Source organism: Giraffa tippelskirchi, chromosome 8, assembly GCF_054371585.1.
Source record: "Giraffa tippelskirchi isolate mGirTip1 chromosome 8, T2T-mGirTip1v1.2.pri, whole genome shotgun sequence".
NCBI classification, from domain to species: Eukaryota; Metazoa; Chordata; class Mammalia; order Artiodactyla; family Giraffidae; genus Giraffa; species Giraffa tippelskirchi.
Window position 1 is genome coordinate 1,927,915 of NC_137282.1, and position 12,443 is coordinate 1,940,357.

Here is a 12,443-nt window from a genome sequence, read left to right on the forward strand (position 1 = left end):
AGTTAGCACCCTTTTGATCCAACTTGAAGAGCTATATTTAGCATTTCTTGTCAGGCAGTTCCCGTGGTGATGAACTCCCTCAGCTTTTACTTGTCTGAGAAGACCTTTGTCTCCTCTCCATTTTTGAAGGATACTCTTTACAGGTTTAGTGGCTTGGTTGGCAGTGTTTTTTTCCCTTTAAGCATTTTGAATATGTCATCTCACACCATTCTTGCCTTCAAGGTTTCTGCTGAACCTTGTATTTAACAAGTCACTTTTGCTGCTTTCAAAATTGTCTCTCTAACTTTTAGTGATTTGATTATAACGGGTCTACATGGAGGTCTCCATGATGGGTCTCCATCGTTGACTCCATGATCTGGGCTTCCCAGGTGGCTCAGTGGTAAAGAATCTGCCTGAAATGCAGGAGACTGAGGTTCAATCCCTGAGTCAGGAAGATCCCCTGGAGAAGGAAATGGCAACCCAGTCCAGTATTCTTGCCTGGGAAATCCCATGGACAGAGGAGCCTGGAGGGCTACAGTCCATGTGGTCAAAAAGAGTTGAACATGACATAGCAACTAAACAACAACAATCCTACCATCCAGCAATTTCACTTCTGGGTACAGATCCAAAGGAAATGAAATCACTGTCTCAAACAAATGTCTATACTCCCATGTTCACTGCAGCATTATTCATAATAGGCAAGAAATGGAAACATCTTACATGTCTGTGCACATATGAATGGATAAAGAAGATATGGCACGTATGTGTACAAGTTGACCCTTGAATAACATGGGTTTGAGCTGGAGTGGATCCACTTATACATGGACTTTTTGTTGTTGTTCAGTAAATAGATTCTACAGGATCTGCAGTTGGCTAAATCCACAGCTGTAGAACAACAGATATGGAGGATTATACAAGGATATTAGTTATTTTTTAGCTATCTAGTCAGGATTTTCAAGTACCTTGGGGGTCAGCACCCCTAACAGCCACATGGTTCAAAGATAAACTGTATGTCTATACATATATACATACACACACACACAATTTGAAATTATTCAGTCTGTGAAAAGAATAAAACCCTGATATTTGAGACAAAATGGATGAAGCTGGAGGATACAATGCTAAGTGAAATAAGCCAGACACAGAAAGATAACCACTTTAGACTTCACTTACATGTGAAATCGAAAAAGCAGAGCTCGTAAGAGCACAGAGTAGAATTGTGGTTGCCAGGGGCTGGGGGTGGGAGAAACAGGGAGATGTCAGTGAAAGGGGACAAAGGTTTCGTTATGTGGGATGGTAAATTCTGGAGTCTAACACAGCATGGTGACTATAGCTAACAATACTGTAATACACACCTGAAATCCCTCAAGAGAATAACTCTTAAATCTTCTCAGCGCATACACATAACAGGATAACCATGTAGAAGTGACGAAGAAGTCATTTAGCTTGATCATGGTAATCTTTTCTCAGTTTATCCAGATATATAAAAACATTAAATTATATACCATAATATATAGAACTTATATATGTCAAAGATATCTCAATATCTTTAAAGCTGTCTTTAAAGAGAAGACTGGGTCTCAGATTGGCCCCAGTCCACACCACTTGGACTTCTTTTGGGGGAGAGAAGCTGTGAATTGAAAAATAAAATAAAGTCTTTTTATTTTTAATACTGAGCCCTCACTGAGGAAAATATGAAGAGGATATCAACATGTCATTAGCACAACTGGCAATCTCATCTGTCCTTTGGGGTGCAGTGAAAATAAGACTGGAAATATTATTAAATGCACAACAAATGTAACCCACGGCATATATTTCTGACACCTTCATTACTTCCTTAAGATACTCTTTCTCTTCATCCTACAAAAATTAAACATTAAGTTTGCTTCCCCCTTTCCTCTTTCTTTTGCCTATTTTATAATTCCCTCAACTGTAGCTATGCTACCAGTGAGGATAAAACCCATGTTGTAGTAATACAAATTGAATGTGTATGCAGATGCTGCTGCTGCTGCTAAGTCGCTTCAGTCATATCTGACTCTGTGCAACCCCATAGACGGCAGCCCATCAGGCTCCCCCATCCCTGGGATTCTCCAGGCAAGAACACTGGAATGGGTTGCCATTTCCTTCTCCAGTGCATGAAAGGAAAAAGTGAAAGTGAAGTCGCTCAGTCGTGTCCGACTCTTAGAGACCCCATGGACTGAAGCCTATCAGGCTCCTCCATCCATGGGATTTTCCAGGCAAGAGTACTGGAGTGGGGTGCCATTACCTTCTCTGGTATGTAGATGAAGTTATCATTTTTGTTAAGCTCTGATCAGTTTTTCCTCTGTTCAATTTCTTAACATCAACCACTCTATTCCAAATACACAGCATACAAACAGGGTTCTAATGGAGAACCTTGTTAATTCCCCATTCAGGCTATATTCATTATTTTATTCTTTCTGCTAATGACATATTTTGTACCAATTGTCTTTGTTAGAAGACTAATCTTCTCTGGAACTCGAAAATATTAATTATTGATCAGAATTACTATTACCTATGCACACGCTTGCTTAATATGTGCTAAGGAAGTTAAACATTCTTTTTTTGTAACTTTTTATACCTCCCATGATTGTTTTCTAGAAGAGCATTTATTTATTCGTTTAAGCTGCACTGCACAGCATGTGGGATCTCAGATCCCCAAGCAGGGATAGAACCTGTGCCTCCTGCATTGGAAGTGCAGAGTCTTAAACAATGGACCACCAGGGACTTCTCAAGGAAGTTAAATACTCTTATATTAATTCTGCTTTTATTCTTCTACTTTTGAAACCACAGTACTTCAGCTCTTACTCACCGATGAGTTCACGCAATCCTCTGTATTAAATACTGCTATTGAATCACTGAAAATCTTGAAATAAAAGCACATATGGTTTTTCATTACCTATCTTCTCTGAAGTAAAATCTTGACTTGAATTTCATGCATTTTGTGAAAGTTGGCAAATTTTAAGTGACTGGTAAGTATGCCTTACTCACATCTTTGATTTCAATGTTGTACCTGCTAAAAGGGTTTACAAATGAGCAGTGCGTGCATTATACTTCCTTTGTCCTTCTATCTGCAAGATTATATATTTCTCAGCTTGGATATAGTCTTGGCACACGTTTTAGGCCCCAGGAAGGATTCTAATCTTACATTAAATGTCAGTAAGTGAAGCTGCCTTTAGTGAAGCTTCTATAGGTGAGATGTCAGAAGCAATTACAGTACATGTGCAAAGGCAACAGATTAAATTTTCATATCAGACACATCTATTTCCTCTACCTCTCTCATCCGCGATCTCCATCAAACCATCCACTTTCTGACTTTTCTGGCTTGTAGTCACTAGACTCATTTGCTGTTCACTTTTCCAGGATGAGGTTGGGCAGGCCAGTTATGTCCCAGCTTCTAGTCGCAAATCAATGTACAGAAAGTCATCATGATGTTCATCAAATGGTGAGCCCTACATTTAAGGCTACCTCAGATCAAAGTTGGAGACAGTCTGAAATTTTGCTAGAAACCTAAGGAATGGGGCCCTTTACCCCAGCTCTGCATTTTCTTGTTTGCATTTAGCTTTATTGTTTTACCTCTTTTTCATCTTATTTCCTTTATATTTTCCAGAAATTCTTTGCGACCCCATGGACTCTTTGTGACCCCATACAGTTCATGGGACTCTTCAGGCCAGAATACTGGAGTGGGTAGCCTTTCCCTTCTCCAGGGGATTTTCCCAACCCAGGGATTGAACCCAGGTCTCCCGCATTGTAGGCAAATTCTTCACCAACTGAGCTATAGGGAAGCCCTTATTTCCTTTATATATTTCAGAAATTCCTCACTGTTTCACTATTCTCAAGTATGCAATGCTGCTACGGATATATTTACTTTTGTTCCCAAATTTCTTGCGTTGTATCATTGCAATTTTGAAAACAAGGAGAAGAAATGTATGTATCTGAGCTTCTATTTATGAAAATTATGCTAAAGTCTCTTATTTAAACACTTAAAATTCACATTTTAAAGATCTACTTAATGATTAATCTATTGTACCTTCATTTTTACTTTTCTTATTTGATCTATTCATTTTTAATTGGAGTATAATTGCTTTACAGTGTCGTGTTAGTTTCTGCTGTACGACAACGTGAATCAGCTACAAGTACACACTGAGCCCCCGGGTCTCCCTCCCCTCCACTCGCACCCCATCCCTCGAGGTCACCACAGCTCACCAAGCTGAGCTCCCTGAGTTGCACGGCAGCTTCCCATTCGCCATCTGTTTTACACACGGTCACGTATACATGTCAACGCTACTCTCTCAATTTGCCCCATCTTAGTGTACCTTCTTACACACACACACACACACACACACACACCTGCTCACACCACTGCTTAGTGTTCTTGGGAAACACAGACAAAAGGATTAAGTGTGACACGCCTGGGGTGGAGCTTTAGAAACTATGAAGCCAGTCATGGGATTGACCTCCAAATGCAAGACAACTTTTTCAGGAAAGGGAAATACGCACCGGAAAGCATCCTGTCTCCAGTACCTACTAACCCCATTGCCGTGTGGCAAATTGCTTTTAGAGGAAATATAAGTGAAACAGAACAAAAGTGGCAAAACATACTTTCAAATCTAGAAAAGCAGGAAAATGCTTATTTTTCAAAGATTGGGGGTAGAGAAGCACTACGATGGGAAGAAGTCGCTGTTGAATGTGGTTATTGACTGCAAGAGGCAAAAGGTGAGGACAGAAGAGGTGGCTGTACCCATGCTGAACAGAGTGAAGTTCAGATGGGCCACAAAGTCACCCTGCACCCCCAGTTTATGCCACCCCGGCTATAAGCTCTCAGTTCTCGCAATTCTTCTAACGTCCCCCAATACACACCCCACACAGACACGGAGAATCACAGATGAAATCTCTTCTATCTCAAATAAATCCTGTTCTCAAGCAAAATGGCATGCATTTAATTCATCCGTTTCTCTCTTCAAGTTTCCCTAAACGGTCATTTCATCTGTTTTTTCATACAAACAGTGGTCACGAGGAGCCTGAGTACACTTTTCTTGGGCACAGTGCCAGGGTCTCCAGACAGGGGTCAGCCTAGATTATTAGCCTCAGTTTGTAAAACCTCCTCATTATCCCAATAAAGAAGGGTTTCTTCGGGACACAGATTGGATAAAGAAATCTCTGTGTTGAAGAAGATGGTTTCCCTCAATGGTCTCATTAAGCCCAGGTCAAGCGAGCAGCTTGTGACTAGAAATCTGTCCCTTTTGGAATAATCAATGTGTTTTCTCTCTCTCTTTTAAGGTTTTTCAATAGAGATTTTTATGAGAATATTTTACTAGAACAAACCTTTAAAAAGGTTCTAAAATGTTAAATAACATTTATTTCTTAAAAGTTAACAGTGCATAATAGGAAACCAAAAGACACAAGAAGCAAAAAGCAACGTTATCCATAATAACAAGCAGTTTACCTTTGATGTGTCCTTCTGGGTCTCATTTATGTATTTACACAACTAAGCATCCATTTTCATATAATTAGGGTCATACAGTTATGTATCATGCTTTTTCACACATCATGAATATTCACCATTTCAAACTCCCAAAGCTATGAATATTTTGATAACCAAGAATACACTACCACCAACTCAATCTAGAAGGAAAAAAACCGTGCCTTTTTTGGTGACAAAAATTTCAAACAAACAAACAAAAAATGGCAACAGGCCTGTAATTAAAGATATTGGCAGAGTTATGATTAAAATGCTACATTCCCTTCATGTTCAATTAAAAAAATGAGGCAGAAAGCAACAGGGTACACAAAGTATAATGTCTCAAAGAGGATTAACTGTCTGATCTAAACTATTAAACTATTAGCAAGGAGGTATGTGTCCACTGAATTAATTAGCAATGTATTCCTATTTTTAGGGAGAAAAAACATCAGTAACCAAAGCCAGAGACCTAGTCAAAATTTGAACATGGTCCAATTAGCATTTGTCACTTTTCCCCATAGTTTTATCCCTCAGTGATAAAAACAAACTTAGAAAACTCAAGTAAGAACAAAATACCTTATCATATAATGTTGGTCAATTTAACATCAGCATTTTTTTTATTGCCTCTCCTTGGATGAACCTTCTAAAGGATATGGTCGATAAGAGAGAAGTATGAACAAAGCAGGATTCCTTATTGTCACACTGCAGTACGTCATACACCAATAGAGATACAGTAGTATTAAGAAAGCAGTTTTCATTATTAAATCAAAGGGAACACTATGAACCCACAAAGATATTGGCAAATTCTAATTAGTTTATTGACATCTGACATTGTACACAAGCATGAATGGTACTTGGAGATTCAAAGATGAGACAAACTTATATGTAAATGAAAGCTTTACACACACAGCAACATACACACATAATTTATCTATATATATAATCTTAAGGCATAAGGTATCAGAAAACTCTACGAAGCTATTTTAATTAATAACCAATGTTGCAAGAGAGGGAGCACCTTTGTAAACTGAAAATCTACTGACACTTTAAACCTCATCTAGGATAGCCAATGGAAAGAGAAAAGAGAATAGATCACTGAAAGCTAGAAAGTAAAATTTTATTTAGCTTCTTTGTTAAATAAAAGAAAATTTAATGCTAAGAGGATAGATAAGGACGACCATGCTCTCAATTTATGTGCTACAAAACAATCAGCACCAAAAGGGTCTAGAATACTGGCAGATAAAACTGAATTATTTGATAGCAGTTTCAGCCCAATAAAACTAGACAACCAGGCTTAATAAAATAACTCAACTATGACAAGATGGTGTTTATAAAATAAAGCTGCCACAATCGGTCAACTTATTACTCAGTCTTTCAATGAGGATTAGCAAGAGTTTAACCATGGTGAGCGCTGAAACTGAATGGTATTAGTCAGCCATAGAAGCTTTTAACACCCTGAAAGTTGTACCCTTTGCGATATGTATTCCAAAATGCTCTTGTGAATCACAGAAGCATTTTTATGCTATTCAAATTCCTGTCTCCTGATAAAACTCCTTAGGATGCTTCACTTTAACTTTTCATTTTATACTTCATGATGATGTCAAGGCTTTTCCACTACAGAATACATCACATAGTTGGAAAGCCAAATGATAAATGTCAGTGAAACCTTAACATAAGCTAGAAATCTCAACCCCCTGATTAATTTCTTTACGGTAATTAAAAATATGTGGGCAGAAAAAGGCGTTCATCTATAAACACTACTACACTATAACGCATGTAATATTGTACATATAATATTGCTTATTCATATTCACTTGCATACCTGGTAGAATGGCGACAGAAAGCTTAGCAGTAATTACCTTTGTGGGATTCTTGATGATTTTGGTTTTATTTTTGTACATTTACGAACAGCTCAGACAGGACATGATTATTATCAGAAAATAATCATTATTTGCAAAACATAATTTCCTCATAAATATAAAATCAAAGACCTTTTCCAAATAGAAAGGCATGCATGCAGCTTGTATTGGAATTTCTTTGGTTTACAGTTTTCATGAAAGTGTGAAGAATGCAATCTCTGAAATAAGTTAAATTCTAGACCTTTAAGCAATTTTTAATTACATAATACCCTTCTGCCACTTCTGTATCTCACCTCATCTTCAAAAAGTGTGCTAATGGAAACATAAATGTATTTCTAGAATAACAGAAAATATATAGTGATAAATTACACTGCACAAAATGTCCTCCGCAGTTATGTTTGTGAAGAAAATTTAAGGAAACATCAGTTTTCCTGTAATAATATAAGTTAAGTGCTTTAAAAATGACATAAACTCAATCACATAAGAAAATATCCAATAGATGGCATAATTTTGTTGACAGTAGAATGTAAGTCTACTGTGGAGATGAGTGTATTGTGATAATGTAAATATGACAAACTTAACAAATAAACAGAGTTATTTGGCAAGTCTCTCTGTCCCTTTGATCTCCCTGGCTAAGGTATTTTTAAAGCAGATGTAATAACAATTGCTTTGCAGAAATACTGATTTGGGTGCAATAGATGATGTGTATAAAAGAAGTGGAACAATAATAAACACTAGTTCATGTTTTGTTGCTTCCTCGGCATTATTGATAACAAAGCTTAAATACAGGCTTAGATGGAAAATACACATGGGGAGAAGTATTAAATGTTGTTGCTTTTGCACAATGAAGCATATTATGCATATTACTTATGAATATATGGGAAGCACTGGTGATGTCTTAGGTGAATTCCCAGGAGGCAGACTCCTCGTGGGCAAGTGGTGGATTAGAGGCCTGGAAGTGAGAGGCAGGAGGAAAGCAGCCCTGGGGGAAAGTGGGCTGGACTTGATAGAAATGCAGCCATGTTATCAGTACATCTGAAGCTGGAATGGACTTTTGAGCCAAGAAGTTGGGAGGTTTTGCTCCAAGGGAGGAGCGAGTTCAGAAGAGCTATCCCCCTTCACCTGAAGGCAGTGGTTGGGGAGTTCAGCAGGCACCACTCTCAGTCATTAGGAGGGACCTGGGGGCCTCAGGACAACATGCACGCATGTGTGCACACACGTCCATCCTTGGTAACGGAACTGCTGCCAAGGCGACAGCAACTGTCAGAACGTGAAGCCTGGTCTCACCTGTGGGAACCATGGGCTCCTACCTAACCAGCACACGTGGTAGATTTTTTCACTGCAACCTTCAGAAGGCCCTTTTAGGTAATAAGTCAGATGACATGAGAAATGCCACAGTTTGCTCAGAAATACCAAAACCATATTTTAGATAGGTGATGTCCCTCTTGTTCATTCTTGTTCTTCCTAGGATATGTTAGAATACACCTGTAGGCATGTAACTACAATGTTCTACAGTCATGCAAAATCAGTGTTACTAATTTTTTCCATTTAGATAACCTCAAATACTAGGTCCATGTCTCAATGGACATTAATTCGAGCCAACTCCAGGAGCATGTAGAAGACAGAGGAGTCTGGCATGCTGCAATCTGCGGAGTCACAGAGAGTCAGACATGACTTGGCAACTTAACTGCAGCAACTATTATTTATTTTACTTGCGTCTCTAAAAGTAAGCTACGGATAAGGCTGAATGCATCCAGGCAACTACTTCTAATATCTTACTGCTTTTTTGGCACTCCCACATTGACTTCAAGTTTGAAATCTGAAATGAGATGATTTTCTAAAGACGGGAGAAGTTCCCAGCAGCCATTCCATGTGTGTGCCTCTTCAAGGAGAAGGCTATTTCCTTCTGGTCCCATTTCTTTCTCTGAATAAACTAAAGGTGATAATGCTCGACTGAAAATTTATATGATCCATTATTCTTGAGAATTCCTGATTTTAGTTTGGTCACTCTGTGAGTAAAGGAAGGACAGTTCATATAAAGCTCAGAACTGGGCCCCTTCCTTATTCCCAAAAGGTCTGAAAAAGTACATTTCCAGTGTGGAAAGACAGAGGGATGCATAACAGAAATAATATGTTTCTATATCAATGTAAAATAAATTTATATAAATAAATTAATTTGAGAGTTGATTGCCTGTAGTTAGATCTACCTGTAGTTAAATCCACCTGTCATCAGAGGTGAGGGCTCCTTCAAAGTATGATTTCAGATCAAACCAAGATAACCCAAACCAAGTGCTCCCATTAATTCATAATCATTTTCACAAGTTTTACTAATTTGATGCTAAAAAGAAACTTGGGAAAATAATATGCAAGGAAAATGTAGCAATGAAATTTGTTAAGCACCATATTGATCATTGGATTGTTGGGAATATGATAGAATTTTATTTTTTTATATTCTCTTAAAATAATTTTTTTCCTTGAATAAATACAATTTCTATGGAATATTCATTTTGGGAAGACAGTATACTTTAGAATACAACTATTTAATGAATAAGACTGGAATTTGACTTCTACTTTGACCATTTAAGAGTTGAGTGACCTTCAGTACAGGATTCACTTGACATTCTCCTCAATTTCTACATCTGTAAGAGGATCATAATGGAAATATCTCTCTGGGTATAAAGAAAAAATAAATAAGAAAATGTACATAAAGGCTTTAGTACAATGCTAGTCCATTATATGTGGACTGATGTAATTATTTTAAAATATTGATTTGAGAAACTCATTTCTGGTCCTGTGATTTGAAAGTTGTTGACCATCCTAAATTTCATCTGAGATTAGTTATGATTTGAGTTTCTAAACTCTTGAGTTTCTTTCTATGATGTAACTTACTACTTCTCCAAAGAGGATGGTAAACACCAAGGTAAGTGAAGTGAAACACTGAAGCTGATACCATTACCACCACTGAAATCCAGCAGGACCCCCGTGGGTCTCCTGGGAACAAAAGCTTGCATTTCTTGATTACAGGAAACAGGCTTCATTTAGCCTCCCAGACCTTCCCAGGGTGGCAGGTCCAAACATTTGCTAATTAGGGAAGGGGGCGGGGGTGCAGAGACAAGAGGAGCCTCAAGAAGTAATAGTGCAGCCTTGGCGCAGGGTCCCAGCTCTCCTTCAAGGGACACGCAGGACAGTATCTGAAACCCCAGCAGGCGGGAGAGGTTAACCCAGAAGCACACAGGCCTCAGACCCGCTGGAACCAGAAGGCTGCTGATGCTGATTCCCACTTAGCTCACCACTGACCCATCAGAAGAACGTCCACGAGCCGCTCACACTCTCTCTGAACCATTACTGTGAGCTCCCCACTACCCCCTCCAACGGGGGACACACAGTTCTGAGGTCATTAGCCCGCTGTGGTTCCCTCTGCCTGGAAAGCGATAAAGCTGTTCTTTGCTACTTCACCCAAAACTCTGTCTCTGCGATTTAATTCAGTGTCAATGGACAGAGACCTGATCGGGCTTTACCACCAACACCAATTGAGAGAAAAACAACTTGAAACTGAATCGTGCTGTACTTAACATGATTTTATCTTAATGTCAATGATAGACAAAAGATTTTCCTTAGGAGGTTCAAAATAGAGGTCATGAAATCTATATTTTTAAATACGACTTAATAAGTCCACGACCTCACTAGCTCGTCTTTGATCTATGAAATTTAGTAGTTCTTATTTACTTTGCAATGATTATTTTTTTTATATCTCTTTGACCAGCAAGAGACCATAATTAACCTTTTGTCATACAAAAGAAAGAGAAACAGAGTCCTTTCTGTTAGAATCTTCCAGCTCATTCATACTAAAAATACAAAGGAAGGTAGAAATACTTGCCATTTTAAAAATATACTGTTTTGTGTTTTTTTTTCCTTTCTCATTTCGGTGGCCTTGAAGCAAACTACTGTCAGCCACAAACTGGCATTTACCGTGGGTGCCCACCATCTACTTCCACAAGGATTAAACCTGTGCTGCTGCAGCTGCTGACCTCCAACACCCCGAGAAGGAGTTCAGGGTGGCGCGCGAAATTGAGGCACGCTGTGCTCCTCGAGAACTGGCAGAACAGGTCTTCAGGCAGCTAGATATTCTCAGGAGCTGATTTCATGAGCCCAACTCCTGTATCTCCTTATATCTAGAAAAGCACTAAAACCTTTCATGGTAGCGATTGCTTCTAGTGACTAGCAGGGGCGTCATGAGACAAGCGGAAACTTTCTACAAAGAAGTACGTATCTGATTGCACACACTCCCCTTTACCAAAGTCACACATGTACCATCTTCTCCCCCACCTCGCTGGAGCAGTTTCTCAGAGCTGCTGAGGTGCTGTCTTGGGCTGCAGTCCTCATATTGCCCCAAATAAAACTGACCTCGCAACTGTCACATCGCGCAATTATTTTAGCCAAATGTAGCCAAAATTAGATTTGCCTTCGATATCAAATATTAGAACAGATCAAAACCCAGTCTCATATTTAAATGTTAACAGAGTTGAGATAAAACATATCTTATCAATGAAACATCCCACCAGACCACAATAGTGCTAACTCTTTGGCGTCACTGTTATTTCAGCTCCCCTAAGTCCTGCTGCAGGAGTCCACCCTCCCTTCCCTCACCTCTCCCTGCTTTTATTAATAATCTTCCATTTGTTTCAAAAATATATACATGCTATTTTAAAAATTTTCTTACTCCTAAATTCAGCTTATACTTTCAAAAGTAGTATAAAGTGATTAAGCAAACCATGAATTTTCACCAGCAAATTTAAAGAATCTATACATACTAAAAGATCACATTTTATTGGTTAAAACTTTGACTTGAAAAGTATGTATTTTTTTAAATAAATTGCAATCTTACTAACCAATTGAGGCCCCAACATGCATAAAACAAACATAAAAACAATTGTTTTATATAAAATATAGAAGAATGCTAATTTTCAAATAATTATATTAAAGCCAAATAGCAACAAAATCTAATGTCAACTTTTTCAATTATCATAAATGTCCTGGTAGGTCACAATCCCAATCCTAATACATTTACACATAGACAACAACAAAATTTCCCCTTGTCCCTCAAAGAGCTGCGAGAAATTCTTTCA

At 38.4% G+C, this 12,443-nt stretch overlaps 1 protein-coding gene across 2 annotated transcripts in view; it reads right to left on the reverse strand.

Moving 5' to 3' along the window:
- Positions 1-12,443, reverse strand: part of ZNF385D (zinc finger protein 385D) — a 938,617-nt gene that overhangs the window by 707,429 nt on the left and 218,745 nt on the right. The gene's annotated exons all lie outside the window — the stretch shown is intronic.